The 23,461-nt window shown below is 41.4% G+C and overlaps 1 protein-coding gene across 4 annotated transcripts in view; it reads left to right on the top strand.

The window, feature by feature from the left end:
- Window positions 1-2,761: 2,761 nt before the first annotated feature.
- The window catches only part of Gng2 (G protein subunit gamma 2), a 116,048-nt gene continuing 95,348 nt past the window's right edge, over window positions 2,762-23,461 (top strand). The window contains exon 1 of one of the 4 annotated variants that reach the window (XM_074067980.1): window positions 2,762-3,014. The gene's annotated coding sequence lies outside the window, so the exon portion shown is untranslated. Of the gene's footprint in view, window positions 3,015-15,682; window positions 15,957-16,195; window positions 16,292-23,461 lie in introns of those variants that run through there. The other 3 variants (XM_074067982.1, XM_020179509.2, XM_074067981.1) reach the window with 3 other exon arrangements.

The raw sequence follows: 23,461 nt of genomic DNA, 5'->3' as shown, positions 1-23,461 counted from the left end.
TACTGAACCAGTTTGATTGAAGATATTCAACCTGTTTAGGTAAACACAGGGAATAATTTTATCTTGCAAATGGCTGCCACCAACTGTGTTTCCAGTCATCTCTGCTTTCCCTTTGGGCAGCAGGCTCTTGTAACAATATTTCATTGTATGTCATACTTTTTCAGTCACTTGTGTTTGTTAAAACAATCTGGTCCTGTTAACCATCACACATTTGGCTTAATTTTCTCTCCTTCTTCCCAGGGAAGGTTAGACTAAGCTAGGTAGGGGAAAATCCACTCTCGGACATTATCACTGTATTACTTATGGTGTCATAGTGTGAAGTTGGAGCAGGAGAAGGCTCCCTATATCCCTGTTTTCTTCATTGGCTTCAGTGATGGTGAGGTTGCTGGAATTCTGTCTTGCATAGTTGGGGTAGGATGGTCATCCTATTAGAGTCAGTGTGACCAGATGGAATCTTCTTCCATTGAAGAAGACGCCATTCTAAGAAGGTCCCCTAATCACTGGTGGTTCCTTTGGAGGAGAATCTGCTGCATCTTCCTGTGACCCCCCCAACTGAAAGTCTCACTCTGTGTCCCTGTTACTAATTCCTCCTGGCTCCCTGTCATGATTTTTGCTAAAGTGGGTTTTATTTTCAGAGAATTTCGCCTATCAGACTTATAGAAGGTATAATGAAATCTTGAAAATAAAAATATGTACTTATCTACTTAGGTTTAAGATATTGTGAAAAATACCTTATTTATAATGGATTCTCTTTCAATTTCCCTTTGGCTCTTTTAGGAATCTATTTGTCTATGGGCTCAGTTAGGGTATCATATGGAACTTCAAAAAAATATGTAATTTTCATCATAAATAAAAATCCATGTATCTCAGGACTGAAGTACCAAGGTGGAATCCCCTTGGACTATCAATATACGCTTTTTAAAAAATGAAGGATAGGAGGGTAAAATAGGTCTTTTCAGAAGGAAGGGGGTTTCCAGTGGGAGGGAGGTGGGCATAAGGAAAGAGTGAATGAGGGTGAACATGGTGGCTGTATTTTTTTATTCATATATGAAAATAGAAGAATGAAATCTATTAAAATTGTTCTAAGAAGGGGGAGGGGGATGAGGAAGAATGATGGAGGGGTAAATCTAATAAAGATATATTGTAAGCACATATGTAAATGTCACAATGTATCCGCCTGTGCAACTATTATATGCTAATAAAATTTTTTTAAAAGAAAAAAAATCCATGTATCTTCAGATTATAATTAGATTTTAAAGACAATCTGGTCCAGAATTTCTTGAATGCTGTTTTGAAGAAGTAAGATATGTTCTATAAAGACACTGGTCAAATATGTTTGGGAAAACACAAGTTTGCTAGAGTCCCCTCTTGAAAAGTCACCAAAGATAACAGTGCATGGAAAGCCCTCTCAAGTGCAGTGAATAAACTTGGCTGACATTCTGGACCCTGATTTTACCAAATTATTTGAGCTCTGAATTCCCCATCCTAACTTTTTACCCTGTGTGGCACCTATTGATACAGTTTGGAACATGCTTGCTTCAGGATGAGACGGTGTAAAGTGCTGGAAAGAATACAGTAAGAAATGGTAGTGACAGGCATGGGCTGTTCTCCTTCACCTCTGCGGTTCCCTGGACATGAGTTTTATTTCTTGGCACCACTGCTCCAGCACCTACCAAACACAGCAGCTCATTTCTGCTCCAACCTTTAACAAGACAGATGTTATAAAATGACCATGTGACTCAGCTGGCAAAATTAACATAACACTCTGGTAGCTCTCTCTGGGTGTATTTCAGAAAACCTGCGGAAATACTGCTTTGTTTAGTTTTTAATGCATGTGAAGCATTTCTTAAAAGTCAGGAAGATTTATTTATTTTTTTGAAAAGGAAAAAACATTCCTTTTTTGATTCAGATGAAAAGTCAAGGAGATGAGTTATCAGCAATTGGACTTTCTATATAGAGTTAATACAAAATATGTTTTTTTTTCCACACACAAGTGCACTTTGCAGATATTAATAAACCCAGGCTATGAAAATCAGAGAAAACTAGGTTAATCAATTTTTTGGTACATACAAATCAATAAAATAAAGAGATAAATAGCCACATTTTGTTAATTCTCCAAGGTTATTGAATAGAAGTAAAAATTTAGCACCAACCAAAAATTTAATGAGCTTTGGAATCTTAGTTCTAAAAATTTAAAACTATACAAACAAAAGCATTCTTTATGTCCCTGAAACCCGCTTTTTATTGTGAGACTTAATTCTTCCACTCCAGTCACATATTTCTGACTTCCTCTCTGTGGGACTCAGGCTGATTGCTGAGGGTTCTAGCCACCTGAGAACAGCATCTGTCTTCCTGTCACCATGCCAACTCCTCGGGATTTCCCCTTTTTTCCCCAGTCTTCCCTCCAATGTGGCACAGACACACTCACTCCTACCTCAGGAAGATCACTATTTTTAATTACAGTTGGTTCCTTTCCCCCTCTTTTGTGTGAGAAAAGAAAGATTGGGATCAAATTGTCTTTTTACATAGGATTCTTTTTGTTTGGTTTGGTTTTTTTCACTATCCTCACTGACGTCTTTGTGTGGTGCAGTGGCTGGGGTCCCACTGCATTTACATGGCAACCAGGAAATCAGTCATCGGGGTTGCCATGGTAACCGGAGGGGGGAGGGAGGGGACGTGCATTTATCACAGTAGGTTGTGTCCCTTCCTGGAAGCCTACAGAATTTTCAGACAGAGGTCATTCTGCAAACAAGAAGAGCAAAAACAACAACAAAAACAAAACAATAAACCAACGCCTGTTGACCTGGACCCGGAGACTGGCCTGTGCGCTGGCATCACCGCGCACGCTGAGGACAGTGAGGGTGGCGCGCGTGGCACACACTGCGGAGGAGGGGGCATGGCCTTCCCCCTCGGCACAGGTCACTGGCTTGGTTTCTGGAACAAGTCTGCAGAGAGAAGTCCAACCTGCGTGGCCAAATTCTCCCCGCAGCTTCGAGACAGCAGAAGAAGGGCAGGTAACTGATGGAGTGTAAGGACAGCCGCCTCGGTGGTTGTGCGGCCCGCTGCACTTTTATGGTCACGGGAGACACGCTGAGGAAGTGGGGCACAAGGTGCTGTCCCAAGAAAAGCGGAAGTGTCTGTTGAGTCTTGTTTCCTGTCACATCTCCTGGGAGCTAAAGGTAGTCAGATTTCAAATTCAAAAGAACAAAGTCATGTGAGGTTAACTGACTAGAGTATCTTTTACAGGCACAGTGATTAGAATTCCCATCTATGGGCAGATTGTGTTTTGTAAGAGACAACAGGGGCCCTAAACTTCCAGAGCAGATTTAGCTCCTGGATTTATTTAATCTGACCTTTAGAGAAGCAAATTACCAGGAGCTGATCACACTTCCAATTAAAGTTGAGAAAGCACTACTTGACTTTCAAACCTTCTAATGGCAATACCTTAATCGACCCAAAGATAGTAATGCTATTCTATGAATGTACATCCAGTTTTGTGCTTTTCTTTCTTTTTGTAGAATAACTTCTCATCTTCCTTTAACAAAAAAAAAAAAAAGATTACTCCTTTCCTCTTTTAAAGTTGAGATGAAAAAATTCTTGATGTTGTCCCCTCCTCCATACAAACTGCCCCTCTCCGCCCTCTGTTTCCATCTCAGTACATCGTTCCACCACTCCTCATTCACTTTGAGCCTTTCTTCCTCCTACTCCCCTTCCCTTGCATCCAGTTCAGCAGCAAATTCATACAGCCTAAAGTCAAAAATATATCCTGAATCTATCTCTTCTCCTTGCCTTTTGTATCTGTCACCCTAAGCCAAGCCACCATCATCTTTCTAAGTTCTAAAAAAGCCTCCCAATTTTTCTTCTAGTTTCCTCCATTCTGGTTCTACCACACAAATCTGACCATATCATGACCTGTTCAGACTATCCCCTCACCCATGACATTAACAGTATAACCATAAACCATAAAGGTCTACCCCTGTGGCCCTGACCACTTCCCCATTCTCATACTTTAACCTTTTCCTGTTCACGTGTTCTACTCTACCCAAGTTGACCACCTTGCTGCTCCTTGAGCACATCTGCTAATCTTGGGGACTTTGCACTTGCTGAACTATCTTCCCTAGATATTAGGGGGCTTCCTTCCCTCACCTCCTCCAGGTCTCTGTCCAAATATCTTCTCTTACAGTAGGACTTAGTATCAGCCTGGAAATAGAAGGCACACATTTTTTGGCAAATGAGGGGACTAGTAACCGAGGTGTGTGCAGAATTGAGAAGACCAACAGAAAAGTTTTTTGTTTTTTGGTTTTTTTGGTGGTATTGGGGTTTGAACTCAGGGCCTCACACTTGCTAGGCAGGCTCTCTATCACATGAACCATTCCTCCAGCCCTCCAACAGAGAAGTTTCATGCCATATCTAGGCTTGAAGGAGTTAGTATTGTAGAATTGCAGATAGCTGCAGTCTTGGAGACCCATGGGGTTGTCCAGAGGAGCTGTTTTTTTTGTGGAAGGAAACCAGCACCAGAGAAGAGTGCTGAGGAACAAACTGACCTCTCTTTGCATCCATTGACCAAACACAGATGGAAACCAGAGACCAAGAGAGTCAGGAAGAAAGATGATATACTGTTGTTGCATAATAAATTACTCCCAAAACATACTATCTTGAAGCAATAACTATCTCTTACAGTTTTTTGGGGGGCCAGAAATTTGGGGGCAGCTTATTTTGGTATTTTCAGCTCCAATCTCACTTGAGATTACAGTTTAAGTGTCAGTTATTTGAAGTCTAGTCCTGGTTTTTAGAGGATCCATTGCCAAGGTGCCTCACTTATATGGCTGTCAAGATGGTACTGGCTGTTGACAGGGGGCTTAAGATCCTTTCCATGTTGACATCTCCACAGCACTGCTTGAGTGTCCTCCCACTATGGCACTTGGACTTCCTCTTGGGTGATCCAAGAGGCCAAGGTGGAAGCTACAGTGAAGTCACACAGATCACTTCTGAGTCAATGTGGGAAGAGCTCACCTAAGGGAATAAATAACAAGAGTCAAGAAAAACATTTGAAGGCTTGTCTTGAAGATACCATGAGGGTACAGCAAAGCAAAGCAAAGAAAAAATGGAGACTAGATTGAAAAGTGTGGGGGAAGAGGCAGATCAAAGAAAAAGATGAGGGTATAATCAAGTCTCCATGATCATCCTACTTAAAATGTTGCATGCACTTTTTCACTCTGTTCCCCTTCACTCTGTTTTACTTTTCTTCACAGAATTTAATTTACATGATGTATATTTACCTGTTAATTATTTCACTTTTTGATTCCCCCACTCTCATATAAACTCCATGAAATAAGAGACTTACTCTGTTTTGTTTCCTACTGGCACCTAGTAAGCTTCCAGTAAGTATTTCTGTATTTGAATATAATTATGCCCAATTTTAGAGAAGAAGTAAATGCTTTTAAATGGCTAATCCAGTAATATCCCCATCCATTTAAAACTAAAAGTTCCCCTCTCCACCCCCTCACCTTCTGCCAAAAGAATAATACTATCCAGTGAATTAGATTTTGCCACGGGAAGCTTTTCAAGCAACATTGTTACCTCTTGATCCTTCTTTCCTTGTCAGTTTCTTTTATTTTCCTTTGAAGCTTAGTTTTGACTTTGGGGAGTCTTTTTTACCTAAATTTTAAAGACAAGTTTTTGGACTGGGAATGTGGCTCAGTGGTAGAGTACTTGCCTGTCCATGTGCAAGGCCTGATTTCAACCCCAGCACTGCCAGAAAACGAAACAATGTCTCCAAAACAAGTTTTTATATTTCTCCCTCCTAAAATAAAAGTATACTAAATTTCCTTTTGTTTATATTGTTTTCATTTGAGTTCTCTTTTTAGAGATCTTCGCGGTTTTTTTGTTTGGTAGTACTGGGGTTTGAACCCAAAACCTCGTGCTTACTAGGCAGGCGCTCTACAACTTGAGTCATGCCCCCAGCCCTCTTCTTAGAGATCTTGAGATAAATTCTTCCCTCCTCATCCTCTTATACCCCTTCTGTTCATTCCTGAAATCTGCCAAGGGCACCTATGAAAATTTCTTTTCTTCCTTGGTACATACGAAACAAAAAGATTGCTGACCTATGGTTACTGACAGTCAGAGGAAGAGAACAACAGATCACAGCTGAGGAACTTTTCTTCTTCGTCATCTGGAGCCCACAGGTACAATGTGGCCCATGGTGGAGCTCACATACACAGGGTTCTAATAGTTGATTGATGATAAGGAGGCGGCAGCCTTGGGAACATCTGCTCCAATCTAGAGTCAATGGAAGTATGGTATTCTCCTCCATCAGCCTCCAAAATGCATTGTAAATTAAACCCTTTCCAGACCGAACTGGGAGAAACCAACTCCTTATGTTAAGAAGCTGTTTCCTTTGGAATGGGAGAGAGTGGTTGCTAAAGGCATGACTTGATGTCATGTACACACTTATCATTTCGCACCCAGGATATAAAGAGATCTTCATTGTCAGGCCTTCTGGCAATGAGGTGCACTTAGTTTCATCACCCACACCAGAACATGAAGCTGTGACTCTTAACAATACTAAACTTCTTTTCCTTATATCATAAATAGGAATAGTGAATCTCTGTTACTCTTGTGATATTCATTCATTCATTTAACAAAGACTTAATGAGTGCTTCTATGTACTACCAACAATCAACACCCTAACTGAGATCAGCACACAACACTGTGGTTTGAATAGAAAGTATTCCCCCAAAGGCTCATGTTTTCAAGCCTTGATTGCCATCTGATAGGGCTATTTGGAAGTGATTGGATCAGGAGGGCTCTGACTTCATGAATGGGTTAATCCCTTGGTGGACTCATAATATGATGGTCTTATTGGGGGGCAGTAGAAAGTAGGAGGTGGGGTCTAGTTGGAGCAATTAGGTCACTGGGAGCTGCCCTGGAAAGATGTACTTTGTCCCTGTCCCTTTCTGTCTGTCTGTCTCTCTCTCTCTCTCTCTCTCTGCTCCATGAGTTAAGCAGCCTCCTCTGCCATATGCCCACCAGCACAATATTCTGCTTTTCCTCAGGCCCAGTGGAACCAGCCAACCTTGCTTCTAAAACTGTTTCTCTTAGGTATTTTTCATAGCAACAAAAAAACCTGACTAATGCACACAGAGACCTTTCTAAAATAAGGGTAGAAAAGTTCTTATTTGCCCATCTTATCATGGATGATGGTCTTTGAAGAGTTCTCTTAGACAATTACTCCAGAATGAGGTAAAGATATTTCTTGCTAATAGACTAAGCAAATCTACCCATGTGGGGCGCTCTAATTGCTTTCTTGCATCTCATTTTTCTCTAGTGACATCCTCTAGCTATGGGCATGGACAACATCTTTCTCTAATAACTGTATTATCTCTGGGTCCTTGCTGCCATGAAACCCCTGATGTATGTAATCTTTAAATAAAGGTGCAGATAATATAAATTTTCTGTTCTACTATCAATTTTGTGCCCAGAGTGTTGATAGAGTTTGGGCAGGTTTTTTTCTTTAAGTCATAGTTATACTGTTCATCTTCAGTTGACACAAATCTACATAGATGCGAAATTTTGAGGATAGAGTATCATGAGGAATGTATATAAATATTTTAATAGTAAATGAATGACGTGGTGTGGACTGGGTGAATTTCAGCTTTCGAATTCGAAGGAATCAAGAACAAGAACTGCTCTTAAGCATGTAACCTACTCTTCATTTGGCAGCAAAACCCATAAATGACCCTGTATGATTAACAACTTGCTGCATAAATATATACTATAGACTTTATTAATGATTTTAAAATTGCAAATAAATCTACATAAGTTTGGCTTACAGTCTTCCTCCTAGCATGAATCTCTTTACCTTACCTGTCATGCTTTTGCCTGAATTCATACATGCAACCATATCTGTTGTGCAATTGCTGTGTTCTATGCACTGAGCACCATGCGAGGTACAGCGATACAACTCTGAAGTAAGACATTATTCGTGTATTCTAGGATTCCACATGTGGTGGGTGATGAACATTCAATAACAATCCCATGTGATAAGAGCTCTAACCAGAATAAACAAGAGGTGATTTGTGGAGGAGGGAATTCCTAGCCCAGCCATTTTCTCTTAGAAAACAGAACAAGTAAAAATAGTAATTTGCTAACAAATCTTATTTATAGATTTTTATCCAAGTCAATAATTTGAGACTTCCAAATTTATTATATCACACACAATTCTTCTCTGTTAAAATTTCTCTGTGTGATTATGCAAGTAAAATTTAGAGAATGTTGAATGATTTCTTCCTAAAGTGACTGAAGTCATTTTAGCAACACTTCGTGGGAAATTATAGCAGATGTTTTTCATTATTGAAGTTTATAGGCATGTAAGAAGAGCAACCAATCACAATACTTTCCTTTGTAAGTATAGCATAGTAGGACTGCATATCATTTAAGAACAGACTTTTTTGTGGTTTTCTGCTTTTAATGATTTCAAAGTTCAAAATGGTCAAAATATAATAATATTTCTGAAATACATTTTGTTCATGTAACAGTTATACTATTCTAAAATTCCATGAACGCATTGGTTGATTTTTAAAAAAGCATAATTAGTGCTCTTAAGACCTTGGCTTTAAGTGTATTTTGTTTTTAAAAATTGTACAATGGAGTTTATCGTAATGCCTCCATACAGGTGTGTAATATACCGTGACCACATTCACTCCCTCTGTTACTCTTTCTTATCCTCCTTCTCCCCCTTTCCATAGTTTTCAATGTGTTTCATTATTCTGTTTTCATATGTGTATATAATGTGCTTCAATCTTATTCACCCCCCCATCCTCTTCTTTTGCCATCTACCTCCTACTGGTTCTCCCTACCGTCAGTCCCCCTTTTATATTCATGTCCTTATTTTTGTTTTGTCTTCTTTTTTTCCCCAGTCTGTATTCTGCACATGAGAGAAAATGTGATATTTGTCTTTCTGAGTCTGCTTATTTTGTTTAACATGATGATCTCCAGCTCCATCTATTTTCCTGCAAACAGTATAATTTTATTCTTTCAGAACAGATTTCTCCTATGGATTTAACATTATTACTTGGTAACTTCAGGGTCTTTCCTTTTTCAAAATCAATGTCATACTCTCTTCTTTGACTACCCATTCTCATTTTCTGATTCCTGGGGATATTTTGGTAATATTTTAAGCAGTCTTAGTGGTTGTTTGCTTATCCTCTTAGCACTTTACCTGATTTTACAAAGTATATGTTCTTGTATCTCTCCTACAGTCGTACTCATGACCTTCTTTCATAGGACCTAATTTAGCTAAAGTTAACAAGCATATATTGAGCATATGTGACATGTCATGCACTGTGCAAAGTGCTGAATGTGCACGGATGGAGTACCCAGCCCTTGACCTCAGAAAGGGTTGAGTCCAGCTATTGGACACTGACACAGGAGACACATTCACCAGCCAACTTTTAATATCATAACCTTCCCTTGACTCCTATGATTTATCTTTCTGAAATTCTATTATGGGAAATTTCAAAATAAGAATTTTAAAACATAGGTGAAAAATACAGCAGGAAAGAGTAGGGGACCAAGGTCATAAGTAAATCTATGAAAATCTATTTCCCTTTACAGTAGGGAAGGCAACAAAGACACAAAGGCAAAATGCTTCCAAACATTTCCTTTAATTCTCTGTCCTCTTTTGCCAATCTATTTACTGTCAAAATAGATCACCCTGCCTGGTCTCCACAGTTGGCACGGAAAAACCAAGTCTTGCCTTTCTGCCTTGCCTGAAAATGAATGGACTTATTATTGCGTAGCTTTTCTTTCAAGACATTTCCAAATGATTTATTTGTGTGATATTAATCACACTGATTCGTATCCTTTAATTCTGACATTCTTTGTAAAGGATTGTTTTCCAAGCCTTTGCTAGTGCACAATGTTCTCTAACCTCTGTCACACTTTGTTGCTGACTCCCTCTTCTTGATCTTGTTGCTCATTTCCTGTTGTCCCTGAATTTCTATATTGATCTTCAGAGACTTTTTAGAGGGGACAATTTTTATTTTGCAGAATTTCTGTCTCTGTTTTTATGATAATAGTGCATTTGCTTTAAACACTTCCACCTGACCCCATCAGTAAGTATCCCAGCTCCAACTTCTGCTGGTGGAGGGAGGATTGGGAACATTTCTTGCTTATGGGAAAACCAGAACTCTACAACCATATCAGGCAGTACCCCTTGGGGAGAGTCTAGCCCCAGCTCCTACATAAGCCTAGTTAAACTTTCTCTGGGCACCAGGATTTGGATCCTCATCCAAGCTTCTATGGCTCTTTCTTACCTGTTTCCACCTCTGATTCTGCCTCCCTGTCCATCTGTCTCCTGCCTCTTCTTTCCCACGCCCTCCAAGTTCAGTGTCCACTTCCGCAAGACTTCATGTGTCATGGTTAGCCAACTTCCATCTACCCTTGGTCTCCTCACTCACCTGTCCTCTCTCCTAACAACTCTTGTGTTTACTTTCTCATGAGGTGGTAGGAAACCAAGTTTCTTGAAGTCCTTCATCACCTCTAACCTCCCTAGTGCTGTATGTATGCAATGCATACTCATATACATTTAAGGGTGACATTCAGACAGTATCAGAGAAAAGTCTGGTGGCTTCCCACTGTCCCACTTAGTCCCCTTGTTAACTCTAAGGGCAAGAAGAATGCATGTTGCTGACACTTCCTCTGAAGAAAGAGCTGGCCCTCACTCCTCATGTTCCTTGTCCCACGAGCTTTTCTGTTGGACCGAGGCAGAGAATGACATTTTTCAGTAATAAAGAGCAGCTACTCTCTCTCAAGAAAGATTAGTTTTTACCACCCTCCCTGCCAGCCAAATACGATTCAGTGCTCTTGGCTCCTGACAGCTGGGCTAGGCTCCGATGTCTGGGGGAATGAATGGACTGGCGACGAGATTAGGGCATGAAGATGCCTTTTTGAAGAACTCTTTACAGAAGTTTCTAACTCCTTCTGGTTGATCCAAAAAATACCTGGAAGTGGGGTATTTCTGTGATAAAACAACTGCTCAATTCTTTATTCTTTATTGCTACAGCACAACAATTAAGCAAGTCATTACATGTATGTATACGAATGGTCATGATTGATTACTGTTTGAGTTCATCTCACCACCCATAATATGCACCCGAGGAATGGCTTTGCTCCCATGGTTTGTAGCTCCTTTCTGATACTACAGAATGAGAAAGGAGAGAAGGAGAGACCAAAACTGAGGCAGGGAAGGAAAAAGGAGGTGGACTTAGCCAGAGAAGGCAAGTCAATCAAAACAGCAAAGAACTAGCTGGGCCTCGTAGGAGTAGAGAGCAATATTGTAAAGAGATTAGAGGAAGAGTTTGGGGGATTTGGCAAATGGCAGGCTCTGGGTCAGCCGGGGGTGGCAGAGATTTGAAAGTGCAGAAGGGAGGTGCACAGCGTTGCTGGCTGATAGATTGACTTCTTTAAAGTTCCTCCTGAGATGCGAGTGAAGATTTCCTTTCTTTTCTATTTTTCATTTCTTTCTAAGTTTTTTAAATTAGTTTTTATTGCCAGACTGTGCTCCTTTATAAGCAATTCAGTGCAGAAATGGAACCAGAAATTGTACCAGAATTCTTTAGCATTGCATATATAAAAATACTCAGAATTTGGTATACATGTAGCATGATTTTCTGCAGACAAAATATTTTTCTGTGAAAAATAGAGGGATTGTTGTTTTTATCCCATGACCAACTTCCCATTTTAGACTTCCTTTTTTTCCCCCTCCTCAGGCACCCAAAGGAATACAAATGCAGTTTTGGAATTTCTGCCAATCACGCCTTTCCAATATACAAACATCTGTGGACTAGCTGTTAGGTTAGATGAGCAAACACAAAGATGGATAGAACAGGGCCCTGACCTTAAGGGGCCCCAATGCTAAGGGGTGAGATGGACATACAGCAAATTATTAAAACAATTGGTGCTGAAGTGGAGGCTGAGGGAAGCCACCATGTGCTCATTAGAGGAAGAAACTGGCATGCTTTTCTAAGACTGAGTCTTAAAGGATATGTAGGGGCTCACCAGCACACATAATGGCAGAAGGGACAAGGGGATGACTGGCCACAGCAATAGCAAGTGTCAAGGTGTTAACGGCGCTGGTGCTGTCTGTGATCAGAAGACTTCCAAGTTCTTTGTTCCACATGGAAGAATCCATGATAGGATACATGGGTGTAAATTGAGTTTATTAAAAGTTAGGGAAGGGAAATACAAAGGGAAGTGTGGTGGGGCCCAGGTGGAAGCTGGAAGCTGAGAGCGTGTGTTTCTGCTCTTCAGGTGCTTTCAAAGCCTACGATAACCTATGGGAAGGGGAGAACCAGGAGATTCCCGTCCAATAATCAATGAATGGAGAGGGGTATGGGGCAGTTCCTGGCCAGGTGAGGTCAGTTCCTGAGCCAACGCATGGTTAATCTAAGATGTAATATTTTTCTGTGAGTTCCAAACTTCCCCTAGTTTTAGCCTTCCTGAAAGTGCAGAGGAGAAAAGAGCAGGCTCCATTAGAAACCTGCTGGGAAAGTGGTCGTGGGAATGGGGATGGTGGAAAGTAAAGAATACGAGACATTGCTATGATCAACTCTTCATTTTAGAACTGTAATTCTGGTAGGAACAGTTTAGAATGTGGCTAGAGATAGAAGGAGAGAGTAGAGAACATTGCAGTCATATAGGAAAACCCAAAGCATTTAGGAAATAAGATGGTGGCGAGGGGAAGAGAGAGAAGGGGTTTGGGCAAAGAGATCATTTGCAGGCAGCAATGAAAGGATGAGGATCTTTCTAAATCAAATTGAGATGGCTGTGATAAAAGGTTCTGAGATTATTCTTCTATTACTGCAGTGGGCAAGGTTTTTATGCTTCATTAAGTAAAATGGAGAGTACAGAAAGAGGAATGGGCTTTGGATGAAAGAAATGTAGATAATTGGGGAAGGGTGAATTGCAAGAACTCCATGGAACATCTATCTGGAATGCTCAGTAACACAGAAGAGACATCAGGCCACAATTATGTCCTCTTTGTTATCAGCAACCTCCTCTACCAGGCAGATGCAAGAGATACAACAAGGCATCAATGTCAGCAGTTAGGGCCATTGATGAAATGTTACAGACATTTATAGGCTACTGTCTCATTGATCAAATGTATACACGATGGTTCATGTCTAATAACTGATGCCATAAACTTTTCATGGTGAGAGGAAATGCTGTCATTTCTCCTAAAAAAATGAACATTTTGCAGATGTGGTATGAGTGTTTACCATTCTTGTGTTAAGAACTCTAAACTGGATTAATCTTTTCTCCTGGCCAATCTACACCCCCACACTTCACTTTTCGCTCCAGTTGAAAGCAATGAGGTCAATGACAGGAATGGAAAGATCTTGAAATCTAGTTTTTAGCTTTGAAAAGAGTTTGGCACCTCCCAGTGATGCCCAGATTAACCAACTGTGAGTTTTATGACCAGAAGTGGAAGAACAGATCAGAAGGCATAGGACAGATTCCTAGTGACTTTTTTGTTTGAAAGAGATTTTCCTATATAGGCTTAAATATAAGTACCAACCACTTTCTGATGGTTATGTGTGTGTGTGAGCTGCCAAAAATCAAACAAACACAAAAAGTTAATGCTAGAATCTACTGGTCTATAACTGACCAAAGACTTGTAAGACCATAATCTTTCCAGCTATTAATAACACGCTTCTCATTTTTGTTAGATTTGGTAGCATGTATATTTCAATTTATACTTAAGGGCTGGCAGAGTGGCTCAGGCTGTAGAGCACCTGCCTAGCAAGTGTGAGGCCCTGAGTACAAACCCCAGTACTGCAAAAAAAAAAAAAAAAAAAGACTACATTTTTATTTAAAAGTTCCTGGTAACCTTTGCCACCAGGACTCCTGCGGATTTGTTTTGTTTTTTGAGCCAGGGTCTCCCTATGTAGCCCAGGCTGGCCTTGAACTTGTGCGCCTCCTGCCTCTGCCTTCCAGGTGCTAAGATTTAGACCTGGCCTGGTACAATGGATGTCAGCCCAATCCTCTCACTAGTGATTCAAAGGTAGTTCTTTGGTTTTAATCTTAGAACAATTCATTTTGTAATTTTCAGGTGTTAGAGAGCCGACATCAGGGTCCTTTTCAATGAAAGAGTTCTAGGAAAAAATAACAAACTCTGTTCCTGGAACATCAAATCAAAATAAAAGTTATCCTGGGACTGGTCTTAGAACATTTCATAGAAATTCTATACCTGGCAGGATAGTGTGCTAGGGTCCCCCAGGTGTGTTAGGAAGGCTCACTTGGTGAGTTATCTTGAATCAGTCCCAGATTTCTAACATTTCCTGTCAGTTCACTTGCTGGAGGATTAAGGCAAAATGGGATTTTAAAAGTAGAGCTGAGAATTAACCCTGTTGCACAGGAAGGTTGGTGGTCCAGGCTCTGATTCCCAGGATGGGCTTAATAGCCTTGCCTGGTCCCTAGAACAAGGAACCTCTCACCAACGCCTCTATTTAATCTGTACCTTTCTCAAAACACTTTATCAGTACTGGTAGAGAATGACTCATAAATTGAATAAATTGTTACCAAGAACATCAGGGTTTAATCTTGAACATGACTGGGGAGAGGATTGGAAAACCAAGTTCCACTGACTGCCCCAGTCACTTGTCATCTCTGAGCTTCAACCTCCTCTAAAAATAAGAGCTACTATGTGTTGAGTACTTCCTATGTTCCTAGAACTATTATTAGATCTGTGTCCGGATTTATTTAGTCCTCAGGTTTCTGCTGTGGGGTATGACTATAATCATTTCCACTTTTGCAAATGAGGAAATTGAGGCACATAGAAGTTAAACAATTTGCCCAAGTTCATAGTCAGACTGACAGCTGGGATTCAGAGTCTGTCAGACAGACTGCCTGAAGGCTCTACTCTTATTCATGATACCACCCCATCTTCTAAAATGAAGGAAAGGATTGGAGGACCAAGAGGGTCCTCTCAGAGCCCTACAGTGTGTGTGTGTGTGTGGTGGGGGGCGTCTCTGTTTCTGGACTGGGAATGCCCAGCATTCAGCATCATCTCCTTCCTTCCATCTGCAGGAATTTCTTGGGGCTATGTCTTCACTATTAGGGCAAAGGCAGCATTGCAGGACATGGTATAGCTCCTATGCCCTACAAGGGTGCTTCTCAGGCCATTCTTTTCTGAGCATATGGGTTATGCAAAATCTCAGTGGTTAGTAGGACTTGGAGAAAATGAAGCTCCTGGAAGTTTGGCCACAGAGGCAAACACTGCAGCAAGAAGCTGCAAGCTGCAAGCTCTACAACCAGCCTAGTAAATCAGGAGGAGCAGTGGAGAGTGGTGCTGGATCTCAGGGCCAAAGCCTGGCTAGGGGCTGTGGACCCAGTAAAAACAGCAGGAAAGACAACACGCCAAGTTCAGAATAAGAAAGCAGCTTAGGGGTCAGGAAGAGGGCCACTGAGGCAGTGTGTGGAAGCCATTGGGAGGAGAGGGTTGGGGACAGAAAAGGAGAAAAAAAAAAAAGGCACAGACAGCACTAGAGACACTTGGAACAAAAGGGACAGAGGGATTATATGTGGTCAGATCACAGTCAGGAGCCCAGGACCAGGCAGACCCACTGGAGAGTAAGCCCTGACACGGAATGGGAGGGGAAAAGAAAGCTGCTCACAGCTACCAAGAAGAGGAGGAAGTGGGAGATGCGCGGCTTCCTGTAGAAGAGCGATGACTGAAGACAAAGCTGGGTGGGGACTAGTCCCTGGGCTGCAGCCGCCGCGGCTACACATCCACACGCCGCCGCTCCGTGGGCGACTCCTACTACAGCTGGGCTGAGCCGCGCTGCGCGGGGCTGCGCGGGGCTGCGCGGGGCCGGGCGGGCGGCGCCAGCTCTGCATCTGCACAGATCGGCTCCGGCAGGGGACCCGCTCTCTGGCCAAGCCTCGCAGCCAAGGTAAAGGGGGACTTTTGCCATATTGCTTCTTTTTAATTGACCAAAATGACCAGCGCCTAGGGGTGTGAGGGCAGGTTTCTAAGAGAAGCTAGGAGCATTGCTTCTGGATTGGGGGAAAATGATTTAGAAGGGGTTTGGAGAAGGATGGTCAAATTTGTGACACATTTTCTTACCAAAAAAAAAAAAAAATCCTCAGTGCTTAGCTTTGGTGAAACACGCTCAAATGTAAGAAGCGGTTTGCACAGTTCTTTGGGAAGAAAAGCAGGGCTGAGTGAACATCACTTGGCTGGGAGCTGCGGTCTGGCCATCTGCGTGGGGCAGTCCCCTGTCTTGGGGTAGGTGGCAGAAAATGCGAAGCGTTCTTTCTTGCAGATTGCACTGGGCTGGCTTCTGCTCTGCAAAATAATGGCTGTGATTCCGCTGATGGGGAGAAGGGGGGATTCGATCCTTTTGTACTCAGATTTTTACCAACAAAGACTGGAATAGCGGTTGTGAGGGACAGTATTTACCATTAAGAAACAGAAGTCTTCCTCCCTGGACTCTGGGCAAAAACACCTCCCCTGTGCCACGAGCTCAGATCTTAAAGTTGCATCCTTGTTCAGAGGAGTGTGGAGGGGCTAGGGATGGTTACTTGCTCACCATCGGATATTGGGGGCTGTATGAATTTTATGTTTGTATGGATTTTCTTCATCTCTAGGTCAAAGTGGATGTTCGCCTCAGACAGAGACAAAATATCAAAGTGAACTGGGTTGTTTCCTTACCTGTACATACTGTTGATGAAGCAGTGCAGTTAGAATTTTAATTCATTAATTTTCTTGAGCAATGGATGCTACTGTTGAGAGCTGGGGACTGTAACTTGTTCGTATGTATGAATGACAGGTAAAAGTGCAACAAATAGGTCTGAGAGATTATAACTGAGAATGTGAGGTTCATTTGAAAAAGGCAGTTTTAATACCATAGGAAGATTTTTAAAATCAGGCTTTGTATCTTCAATAGAAAGTGTGGTTAAGTCAAATGGTCGTTGATAAAAGAGTTTTTCTTGAGGGTTTTATATATATATATTTATATATATAATGAAAGATTATTTTTCAAAGAAAAGAAAGAACTGCTTATAGTGGAGTGAGAACAATGCAATGACATATTTTAATCCTCATGATTTCTTAAAATGCAAGTTTTTCACAAGCAGATACACACCCAACTGAGAATGTATGTCTCCTGGATAATGATCACCACTGTCAGTTGTAAAGAGTTATAAGACTGGGTTTTTTTGTTTCTGTTGTTTACCATTTTAATGAAATTGATTTGGCTTCTCTGAATTTGTGGAGTAGCTACAGATTTTCAGAGACAGGAAGCTTTTATTTTAATAAGAAAAATATGTCTCTTTTTTTCTGAAGCCACCTCTCATTAAAGTAAATCTGCACCTTGTCCTCGAGACAAGATATTACTGGTGTTGAAGCCAAGGGGCTCATCTGAAAGAGTCATTGAATTTCATCAAAGCTACAGGCAAAGCAAGCTGTGTCACAATTCTGCAGTTGTACTTATACTAAAGTAAAATATGTAAGGATAATCTTCGAGGATGGGAGACCTGGGATAGATCTCAGAGTCCTGGAATCAAGGTGAAGTAAGAAGTTGGGTATCTGGGCTGTGAGAATGAGGACATGGGTTAGCCTTGAGTATTGATCCATTTATAGGCAGTGTTCACCAGATAGTGCCAACACCCTGCTTTGTTTGGAGATGTATAGAAAATGTGTGATACTCTGTATGTGTGTTTCACACAAGAGTAAGAAAATGAAACCTTGGCCAAGAGGCGTAGTAGAATCAAGAGGGGCCCCCCGCTGTCATCCTGAAAACAGCTAACAGGCGCCTAGTTTCTGCACAGCATAAAACCTCTTCATAATTGTTAAATTCCAGCTTGAAGCAGAGTGTTACTAACAGCAGATCAGTAACCATGATGGCAGAATGTTTAGAAAAAAAGACGAATATGTTCTTATGCTTTAAAATGAGACTATTTCCACTCCCTCTGGCCATATGGAATATCAAAAGCCATAATGCTTTTTGCTCAGGGTATTCAGTGGCTTTTGATGGAGTCAACCGACACTGAAATTTTAATTGTATGTCATCCCCCACCCCTGCCATATGGTCAATGACTGAATGGAAACATGACTCCATTATTCCATGGCCAGCCCTGGGCCTCATATGGTGGGCTGTAGTGAATATATTTGGTTGACTGACTTTTTTGGTCCACTTCAGAAGGCAAGCCCAACTTTTAAGTCTAAAAGCTCTATAGTCAAAGCCGAAAGCCTGTTCACAAAAGACTACTGTGGGGAGAAGAAAAGAACACCATGAGTGAAAAGAACACGGGCTTCAGAGGCAGGCAGATCTGCTTTGAATCTTACTGCTCATTCTTACTACTTGGCCTGGCACATTAATTTATGAACCTTAGTTTCTTCATTGTGAGAGGGGATGGTGGGTTATAATCAGGGGTTTTGTTTTGTTTGATGTTTTGCTTTTGTGTGTAGATGAGTGAGTGCCTGGTATATACGAGATACTCAAGTGTCATTTTTTCTTTCCTGGTAGCATAAGGAAAAGTTAGTACATTCTTGGTCTTTGCCATGGCCATACAGGGTAGAGGAGACTTTTATTGTGAAAAATAGTCATATCATAAAATTTCCCATGTAACCATTTTTAGGTATGCAGTTCTGTGGCATTAAATAGATTATTGTGCTATTCCTCACCATCCATCCACAGAACTCTTTGAATCTTGCAAAACAGAAACTCTTAAACAATAACTCCTCATTCCCACTGCCTCTCGGGCTCTGACAAACACCATTCCATTTTGTCTCTACGAATTTGACTAAGTAGTTCATGTAAGTGGAATCTGATCTTTGCCCTTTTGTGACTGGCTTAATTCAATTAGCAGATTGTCTTCAGCATTCATGTTGTAGCATGTGTCAGAATTTCTCTTTTTTAAAGCAGAATAATATTCCATCACAGACATTTACTTACTTCTCCATTTATCCTTCCGTGGATACTTGGACCACTTTGTAAATGCTGCTAATATGAATACAACTATCCAGTTGTTAGAGTCCCTGGTTTGGTGGTACCCAGATTTGCTGGCACACAGGAATTCTATGTTGAATTTTTTGAGGAACCACCATGCTGTTTTCCATTGCAGCTACACTATTTTACGTTCCACTAGCAGTATCCCAGGGCTCCAGTTTGTTCATATCCTCACTAACACTTGTTCTCTGTTTGTTTTTGTTACTAGCCATCCTAGTGGGTAGGAAGTGGAATCTCATTGACGCTTTTGATTCGCATTTTCCTGTAGGTGTCCATACCACCCTGAATACCCTGCCCCATCTGTCCTCCTCTGATTTGCATTTTCTAGTGATAAATGATGCTTCTTTTCATGTGCTTACTGGTGCATCTTCTTTGGAGAATTGTCTATTTGAGTGCTTTGTTGACTTTTAATTGGGCTGTTTTCAAGGCATCTTTTAAATGGTGGAATCTCTTAATGTAATGTCATTAAATTATGATTATATTTGTGTTTAATCTCTTGTATATAAGGTATTCCTGCCCAAATGGAATATTTCTCTCAAGGGTAACTTTTACAATCAAAAAGAGTGTTGGGCTCTGGTGACTCATGCCTGTAATTCTAGCTACTTGGGAGGCTGAGATTGGGAGAATCACAGTTCAAGGCCTGGACAAATAGTTGTGAGATCTCCTCTCCAAAATAACAGAGCAAAACAGACTAGAGGTGTGGCTCAAGTAGTAGAGCGCCTGCTTTGAAGGCCTGAAGTTCAAACCAAAGTCCTCCCATCCCCCCAAAATAAGATAAAATCAAAAGAAGAAAGTAACAAAACATGTATAACTCCTGCTAACTGGTGTTGTCAAGAACAGGCTAGTGAAATTCAAACCATTATTGTGGACAGCCACAGCAGTGACCCTGCTGATCAAGCTATGGATCAGACTACCACCAGGCTACTCACCAGAATGCTGTGACTTCACTTCCCTTTTTGGTCCCCACTCATAAGTGATGCTACTCAGGCTAATAAAAATCCTACTAGGTGGCAGGAGGAACTGAAGTATCAAATTGTTCTCAGTCTCTTAAGATGGAAAACATTCACCTGAGCAGAGGGCTCAGTAGTTAAACAGTATAGGACTGAAGGTGCATCCCAAGGGGTAGAGCACAGCAAGGCCCTGAGTTCAAACCCCAGTATCTCCCCCCACCAAAAAATACAATGAGCTTCTGAGACAACATGTTTCTACTAATGAAATATGGTTTCAATCCAAATTTCCCTTTTAAAAATAAAGAACCTTTTTGTTTCATTTTCCACTGCAGACTTCACTAATCCTGAAATCAGTGAGGCCAGATGTGGATGGGATGGAGGGGAGTTGGGTAGAAAGTCTGGAGAGGACCCTTAAATAGCAACAATATCTGAGCTGTATGGTGTGGGTGCGGACATTGACCATACAGTGTTTGAAGAGCTACTGAGTGACTGTATGTCAACATATGACTTGGTCATACGTTAACAAAACATATGATTTGATCATTCTACAAGGTATACATATATGGAAACATCACCTTGTACCCACTAGATATATAGACTTATTTGTCAATTGAAAATAAAACTTATCCCCCCCCCAAAAAAAATTTAGTCCCTGGCCTAGGACATTGTAAAATGGTAGAACTGAAAATGACCTCAGGTGACCTTGCCTCTTTCGACCCCTCTAGGATGGATAATGAAATAGGCCCAGAATGACCTTGTGGCTCAAACTCTGTTTTTCTTCCCTCCAAATTAGGGCAAATGGATAGAAAATGTCTTTATACCTTATCACTCAATTGTAATGTTTAAATTTAATATATCATATAAATATGGAGTTTCTGTGTCCAAGTTTGTTCTAGTGTAAAGATGCTTCCTGTGGAAGAGAGTAAGAGTATTAGAAATACACGTGTTCCTGCAAACTCATTTTGTCAAAGAACACAAGTTGTGCTCAGTGGGTCTTAGTGTTCAGATAAGCTCTAGAGCTCTTCATTTTATCCTTATAAAGAGGGTGCTCAATTATCAAATTTTAATATTGGCATATGTCTTCCAAGTGGAGCCAATGTATACTGAAGCTTGACATAAGACAGGACCAGCCCTTTTAGCTCTTGACAAGTATGTGAACAGTCAAGCTCCGATGGAAAGACTGGAAGAGCAGTCTCTTGGTCCCTTCCTCCCTTCCCTTGGCTTTCCCTTGCGCCAGCCTGCCTGGTTGCTGGGATCAGCCATTCCTCTGATCATCTTCCAGATGCCCAGTGCCCGGAGGCAAGGGGGGAGGGGCTGGAAAGTGGGCTGATTGGCTTTGCTCCAGATTCATTGCTAGCACAGCAGGGCCATTTGCTGTTCCTGGACTATCCGTCCCTTCTTTCTCTTGTATTTCACTTTCCCTCTCTTCTGTGCATTTTCAGTGAAAGCCATTCGATCCATTCAGTCCCTTTATTCATAACAGCTGACCTCACCTTCCTGTTTTCTAGGAAGGCATATATTGAGGTTCCCTCAGTTTCATTTCTTCCCACTTCCAAATTTCTCTGCATCTTCATTTGTCTTAGTCCATTAAGAATGCAATGAAAAATTACCACAGACTGGATAACTTGGAAACAATAAAAATTTATTTCTCAGTTCTGGAGTCTGGGGAGTCCAAGGTCAAAGTACCAGCAGGTTAGATGTGTGGTGAGGGCCTGTTCCTCAGGATAGCACCTTCTCTGTGCTCTTCTGTGCTGGTCCTGGAGGGCCTCTTTTATAAGAGCACCAATCCCATGCATGAGGGCTCCACCCTCATGACCTAATCACCTTGCCAAACGCCCCACCTCGTAGTACAGTCAAATTGGAGGGGGGCACAGACAAATATCTAGACCATAGAATCCAATCACTCTCTTCCTTTGTAGATCACACAGCCTTTCTTTCAAACCAAGAGTAAATCCTCCACTTGAATACTCCATCTCATTCCCTCTTACTTTCTAAGGGATTATGTTTGATAGTAATTTTATCTCTTTTCTACATATTTGGTCTCTTTTCTTAATTAGTCTTTTCCTCTTTACCTATAAACATGCCTAGCGTTTCCATACACACATATATTAATTAAAAATGAATAAAACAAACCTGTTGCCAACAAACCTTTCCCTTGACTTTTTGTTTGTTTCTTTCTTTCTTTATTGTTTGTTTGTTTAGAGACAGGCTTTGTAGCCCAGGCTAGCCTTGAACTCTCAATCCTCCTGCCTCTGCCTTCCAAGTGCTGGGATTACAGGTGTGCACGACCATGTCTGGCTCCCCTTGACTTCTGTAACCTCCACCAGTGCTCTTGTTCTCTTCCCACCTCTTCAAAGGCTTGAACTTCTTCACTAACTCCAATTCCTACTCCCTAAATAGGAACATTCTCGATTTGGTTCTTCCCTCTTTTCATTTCTCCCTCTCCCTTAATCACATCTTTTCTTATGACTCCAATTGGTGTTTTGTGGGTCAGCCCCAAACCTAGTTCTCCAATCCAGCCTCTCACCTAATTCTGAAGCTTGCACAGTGAACTGTCTGCGAACACAAGGGCACATCCCGCCCACCAAACTGAAACTCACTTGCCAGGACAGTGCTCATCACCGCCTTTCCCACTCCTCCAAACCAGCCCTCCACGGATTCCATGAGTATTACCGACACTCGAAATTATTTGTATTTCACTTCCCATCCATTTTCTTTACCAAGCAACCTGAGTTGCAATAAGTCACATCACCCTTGGCATTGTGACTGGAAATATATCCTGACAGCCTGTTTCCATGGTGATGACCAGTATCTTAGCTTATCCCAACCTCCAGCAGGGTGGATTTGGCCTTTGTGTCCTTCCTTCTCCCTGGAATAGCTTTCCTGCTTTCAGTTCCTTACCCCACCCCATAGACCTGCTTCTCTGAGCAGCCAGAAAGGCTCCATCCTGAAAGGCTCAATTCAGATGTTCCCTTTTCCATGAAGCCTCCCTTGGTTTTTTTTCCCTCTCCAATAAGAAAATCTTTGCTTCGTCTGAAATCTTTTGTTTCTTTCATACAGTGTTTATCTCATTCTAGAGTTTGTGACAGCATCCTATATGGGTTTTTTTTTTTTTTTTACTCACATAGCAAACTCTTTGAGGACAGCAGCCACACACATCTACTTCATCTTCCTTACAGCACACAGTGCAGTTTGTTTATCATCTATTTATTTAACAAACTTTCTTGAGTGACTCAGTTTTGAATGCAGAGTGAACTGGACATAGTACTTGTCCTCTTGGAGCTCCCAGACTACTGGGGAAAACAGACAAATACAGAAAAAATTACAATTCAGTTAGTCAGTCTGTCCACAAGTCTGAAATGAATGTCTGTACTGTGCCACGTGCCTTCGGGATGCCCGGGAGACAGCAGGGAACAAAACAAGCCCGTTCTTTGTTTTCTGGGAACTTGCATTCCAATTTTGAGACAGACTCAGTAAACACATAAAACTGGTTTT

This window comes from Castor canadensis, chromosome 3 (assembly GCF_047511655.1).
Source record: "Castor canadensis chromosome 3, mCasCan1.hap1v2, whole genome shotgun sequence".
Classification (NCBI taxonomy): Eukaryota; Metazoa; Chordata; class Mammalia; order Rodentia; family Castoridae; genus Castor; species Castor canadensis.
Note: the sequence above shows the minus strand (reverse complement) of the source record. Positions and strands in the feature narration are given on the sequence as shown.